This window comes from Phyllobates terribilis, unplaced genomic scaffold (assembly GCF_046119375.1).
Source record: "Phyllobates terribilis strain yellow unplaced genomic scaffold, ASM4611937v1 Scaffold_30__1_contigs__length_15301838, whole genome shotgun sequence".
NCBI classification, from domain to species: Eukaryota; Metazoa; Chordata; class Amphibia; order Anura; family Dendrobatidae; genus Phyllobates; species Phyllobates terribilis.
In genome coordinates, this window is record NW_027362790.1 from 6,212,182 (window position 1) to 6,218,832 (window position 6,651).

Consider the following 6,651-nt stretch of genomic DNA (forward strand, 5'->3'; position numbering starts at 1 on the left):
CCTCCTGGAGAAAATGACCTAAAAGGTCTTAAGCTAAAGTTAATATATAAGGTGTGGGATAGGGGTAAAAATATTCTGGGGATTGAAAAGTACACAAACTATACTCCTTTATGGCACAACTATAACTTACCTTAGCTACAGAAACTAAATAATGTTAGTGAGTGGGAGGATAGGGGTAAATGTTCGGTATCACAACTCTTAAGGAATGGATTATTCAAGAGCTTTGAACAAATAAAGGCAGATTTTAGCCTTTCACATAGGGTGCTTTATCAGTATCTGCAAATACGTCATGCATATAACACACAACTAGAATAAACGCCATACTGATTGATAGACATCACCCGATAGATACCATTGCTACAGCGGTGGATACAAAATGTCTAATATCCCTTATTTATAGGCAGTTACTTGCCCTACATTTGGGTAAATATCCTTTGATCGTTAAGACAAAATGGGAAGAGGATGTGGGTCCTTTATCTGAGGAAACTTGGATTTGACACCGAATCTTTCATTGTCAGAGTCACAAAGATTGTCCCAAATTCTTCTCATTCATAGGGTATATAGATCCCCAAGTATTTTATTTAAAATTTTAATACAAACGGATGACACATGCCCTAGATGTGGTCAAAATGATGCCCACCTGATACATATGATGTGGGAATATTGGCGACTACTGTAATGTGGTGATCGCTCTTGTACTATCTGTATCTGGGATACAACTTCAGTTGGAACCTAAAATCTGTATCCTAGGACTCCTGGGAGAGGACGTAGACCAGACTCCCATATGGCAATAGCTAGCTCCAGAATATTATTCCAAGCCAGATAGTTGTTGGCACTACATTGGATAGACAATTCTCCCCCAACGATAACAGAACTAAAATCCAGGATACATAGCACTATGCTTGGAAAGGGAGCTTATATATGAAGAAACGCTGTCAAGAAATCCATACACATATGGAACAATGGTTAATTACCCCCGGTATGGCTTCAGAAAACCTTCTCAGAAATACTATACTGGACCGTTTGTCCATTTCCTTACAGTAACCCAGGAATTTATATCATTTTACCCAAGGTGTCAGCGAATAATAATTGTCTCAGTCCATATAATTGTCCCTTCTTAGATATATTCTTTTTCTTTTGTTGTCCCAATAGGGAAAAAAATAAGCAGTCAGGAATATTTCAGATATTTATGTACAAATGTAAAATTACTATTCCAAAACCTTGTACTATAGAGCGATATTGGGATTTATATCATTGTAAACCGGTTGTTGTATTGTTACTGGTTTTTCTTTCTTTTTATTGTTTTTCTCACAATGTTTGAATAAGAAAAACAAAATGTCGGTAATTCTTTGTTTTGTTCAATAAAAACGGTCTGATTGGAAAAAGAAAGGAGCGAAGGTCATTAATAGATGAAACGTGTATAAAATACCAAGATCGCATGTGAAGATACTCGTATGAATTCACAGATAAATGTGGCCGCTCATTGACAAGGAGGTTACATCCAGACATGCAAAGGACATACGTATCCAGAATAAAAGGGGCACCCGGCTATAAATTCATAACCCCACTGACATAGAGGAAGCATTTCATTGCTGTTATAGCTCACTATATAATATTTATGCACAATACCACAACATGCCACTGTTACGCTCACGCCCGGACAGACTGGCGTGAGCATGATTAGTGATCCCACTGTACCATGAACCGAGGAGTGCCTGGAGGGGTGTAACTAAGTATCAACCCGATCCGACCAAGGTCGCACGGCGGCTAACGCCTCCATGAACCAGGGAGGAACCAAGCAGAGGGACCAGGGGCTACTCCAGGTCAGACCCCGGTCACAGCTGTTGACCCACACCACGGAATGCAGGAACAGGCAGGTAAGACTGGCGTACAGACAGGTCGTTATTGGCAGGCACGGCTGGTATGCAGACAGGTGGGTGCTGGCAAGCACAGCTGGTATGCAGACAGGTGGGTGCTGGCAAGCACAGCTGGTATGCAGACAGGTGTTGCTGGCAAGCACAGCTGGTATGCAGACAGGTGGTTACTAGCAGATAGGAGCGCAGGCTGGATAGGGTCCAGTACAGACTGGGAGACAGGAACAGAGCTGCAGATGTGGTAGACAAGTAGAGTAGAGAGGAACCGCCGGAGCGGTGAGCTAGGCAGAGCAGAGCGGAACCGCTGGAGTTGTGAGCAAGGCAGAGCAGGAAAGAACCGCCGGAGCGGTGAGCAAGGCAGAGCAGAGAGGAACCGCCAGAGCAGTGAGCAAGGCAGAGCAGAGAGGAACCACCGGAGCGGTGAGCAAGGCAGAGCAGGAAGGAACCGCCGGAGCGGTGAGCAAGGCAGAGCAGGAAGGAACCGCCGGAGCGGTGAGCAAGGCAGAGCAGGAAGGAACCGCCGGAGCAGTGAGCAAGGCAGAGCAGGAAGGAACCGCCGGAGCAGTGAGCAAGGCAGAGCAGGAGGGAACCACCGGAGCAGTGAGCAAGGCAGAGCAGGAAGGACAGGGCTCTGTTCACACTGAACAGACTGGAAGGGACAAGCAAAACCAGATGCACACAAGGTACTTGCAATGAAGTAGCGAGTGGACTCTAAACTCACAAACAGAAGTACAGAGACAACGAGTAGGAGTTAGGTGCAGGTTCAGACACTGCAGGAAAAGGGAGGGTACGAACATAGAGATGAAACAAGTAACAGGCTAAGAGACAGTTCAGACAGGAACTGCTACTGCAACGAGATACAGGAACGGGTCTGGGTATACAGCCCCCAGAGATGGCGGAGATGGACTAGAAGTAACAGGTAACAGGTCTGGGAATGCAGCCCCCAGAGATGGCGGACACAGACTAGAAGACACAGGTAAGAGGACAGGGCCTGGCAATACAGTTGCAAGAACAAACTGAGTGAAGGTGTTGCACAGGCACCTCCTTCTGGGTGGAGGGGGTTTAAATATCCAGTGACTGACAGCAATAGGCTGGAGACGCATTAGGGGTGTGCCCACAGCAGCTATAAGAATCAGGAAGTAACTGGGCCGCCGCCCTAAGCAGACAGTCAAGAGGAATGCACACAGCATGAACTGGAACACGGCTTGCAGGCTGGACTGAAGGGTAAGATTGCAGTCTTGCATGGTGGGAGGTGGTGCACCATGCAAGCAAAAATTGACAAATATATTATGGACACTGCCCTACTTTCCTTACAGCCCCCCGAGCAGGAGGTACTAGACAAAGCTTTCATTGAGCAACAGCTATGAGAGGCCATTAAATCATTCCCTATTGGGAAGAGCCCTGGGCCAGGTGGATTCAATAATAGATTTTATAAGATGTTTGCACCTCTGTTATTACCATTTTTAGCAAAAGTGTTCAATAATATCTCAGAAGACTCCCCCTTTGCCCCCCAATCACTTGAGGCTCATATAATGGTTATATCAAAGCCTGGAAAAGAACCAAATACCTGCCCTTATATTTATCCAATATCATTAATTAATGTAAATTAATGTACACGTCAAAATATTCTCTAAAATAATTGCAACACAGCTCTCCCACTATCTACCCTCAATTGTTAGCAACGATCAGGTTGGCTTTGTTAAGGCTAGAGAAGCTCATGATAATACAAATAAAACATTGTTAATTTCCCATGCAAAAAGCCAGGGGATCCCAATGTGCCATGTTTCTGTTGACGCCATTAAAGCATTCGACACAGTGCATTGGACTTTCTTGAAGAGCGCCCTACCACAAACTGGATTTGGTTATTTCTTGTTATCTAAAATTCTATTTTTATACACTGACCCTAAAGTGATAGTTGGGGTAAACAGCCTTTAATCTTTCTATCGGACACATTTTCTATTAAAAATGGGACGAGGCAAGGTTGTCCCTTATGTTCCTCTGATGGAACATTTAGTGGTAGCATTACATACAAATCCAGATATTAGTGGAGTTACTATAGGCTCACATCACTATAAACCAGCTCTATATTCAGATGACCTGTTGCTCTATGTTTCAAACCCAATGATCTCATTTTCCTCTATAATAACGGATGGCTGGCTGTAGAGGACATCATTTTATATCAGGGACTGTGGAGGACATTATACTGGGAGCTGTGGGGGACATTATACTGGGAGCTGTGGGGGACATTATACTGGGAGCTGTGGGGGACATTATACTGGGAGCTGTAGGGGGACATTATACCTGTGCTGTGGGATACAGTTTGGAGAGAGCAGTATGAGGGCATAGTGTGAAAAGAGACACAGAATGGATATTGAGAGAGGGCAGTGTGAAATGGCACAATATGGAGAGAGGTTAGCATGGTGGGGGGCAGTCTGGAGATATAGAGAGTGTAAGGGAAAACTAGAGAGGAGACAGCCATGGTATAGGCCATGGTTGATAAGGGCGGATGGTGTAGCGGTTATAGCTGATAATGGCCGACAATGTGGTGGGTATAGCTCATTAAGGCGGACAGTGTGGAGGCCTTATAGTATAGGAGGATTATTTAGGTCATTGGGAAAACTAGAGAGGAGACAGCCATGGTGTAGGCCATGGTTCATAAGGGCGTATGGTGTGGCGGTTATGGCCGATAATGGCAGACAATCGGATCAGACTCCTAATTCCATGTTTGACAACTTAAGGAAACTTAAAAAAAATCATGATTTATGAAATGAAAACATGGTGGGACAAAACAACATTATGGAAGTATATTGATCAAGATATGGTCCCTAGAGGACTGCGGATCAAAAAACTTCTGACAACCATTTATTCCCAGCAATTTGTGGAGCAATGGAACCATTTACTTACTACATGTTCTCTAAATCTCATGTGTCTTATTGTTAATAATGAGGAGTAAAAATTAATTGCTGTTCAATCATAAATGAATGATATTAAACTAACATTGGAGCCATATAAATCTAACAGAGAACATGGAGAATTTATAAGTAAAACACAACAAACGATCACCAAATTGGAAGACAGCATTATGTCTATGAAGAAAAATAAATTCCAGCACGATAATAATGACTATACACTTAACCAGGTGTATGAATGGGGTAGATGGAGTGGAACACTACACCCCCCCAAATCAATATTAATACCCCATTCATACCACAAATCTTCCTCCAAATCCCATGTTCCAGCTCCTCTGAATTTGATTCCTCTGACAATACTTTCCAGGACTCTGACTCCAACGATTCCTATCATAACCCTTCTTAGGCCGCAGTCACACTCGCGTCTTATTTTAATGCAGGAGTCAGATGAGTGTCACGCTATTTTTCTTTCAATTGCTCTGTGAGTGTAGTGTGTTGTGCGGTCTTTTTCACATATGAGCGTATGCGATGCGAATGGCATCCGTCTGCCTTGTAATTTTCATCATGTATTTTCACTAAGATACCTAAGAAATCCTTGTGTAGAACCCTATAAAAAGCCTAGTTTCCATGTCCCATACTGTGAGCACATATATCATGTTGGGATATTCCCCCATAATACCGCTGTAGCCTGGTTTTGAAGTATTTTTTGGCAACAACATCCCCCCGCTATTCCCCGGCCTCTCCCCTCTGTCAATCCCTTCACTGGCTCCCCATTGCCCAGAGACTCCAGTTCAAAACGCTAACCAAGGCATACAAAGCCATCCACAACCTGTCTCCTCCATACATCTGTGATCTAGTCTCCCGGTACTTACCTGCACGCAACCTCCGATCCTCATAAGATCTCCTTCTCTACTCCCCTCTTATCTCCTCCTCCCACAATCACATACAAGATTTCTCCCGTTCTTCCCCCCTACTCTGGAACTCTCTACCCCAACACATCAGACTCTCGCCTACCATGGAAGCCTTCAAAAGAAACCTGAAGACCTACCTCTTCCGACAAGAATACAACCTGCAGTAACCACCGCTCCACCACATTACTGCATGACCTCCTCTACCCCCACCTACTGTATCCTCACCCATCCCTTGTAGACTGTGAGCCCTCGCGGGCAGGGTCCTCGCTCCTCCTGTACCAGTCGCTGACTCGTTTTGTTAAGATTATGTAAATGTTTTTGCTATGTATATCCCTATCACATGTAAAGCGCCATGGAATAAATGGCGCTATAATAATTAATAATAATAATAATAATTCAACCTGATAGAGAGCGCATCCTTTTCCACTGGGTCTTATCTTGACGCTATGGCGAGCCCTACCCAACTGTAGCTGATCCGAGGAGGCGGCGTCCATACTGGATCCATCCACTTCTGACAAAAAGGGCCACAAAAGGTAAGTTTAGTAGACTGTATTATGAGCTACGCTTACATCCTCAAAAGTTTTAATGACTATTGTCGGATGAGCGTATCCACATTTGACCATCTTTTGGAGGTGCTGAGGTCAGGAATATCATACCAGAATACCTCAATGCGGAGAAGTACTTATTCTTATGACACTAAGGTATTTTTGTTGTAATTTTTTTTAAATAAGAATTTGATCTCCAGGCCTATAACATGTTCACTACCAATTTTTTAAGGTTTAAAAATGAATTAGTCTGTTGGTTTCACTATTAATTAACATTATTACAGGTCCGAATATCTGTGTCAAGCAAGGTGTGGGAAAGACTAGTGTAACATGAAGGGATGGGGAAAGGGAGCCCTGACACTAGGGAAAGGGGGAGTGGAGACCTCCTTCCTCACCAATTGCCACACGTGAA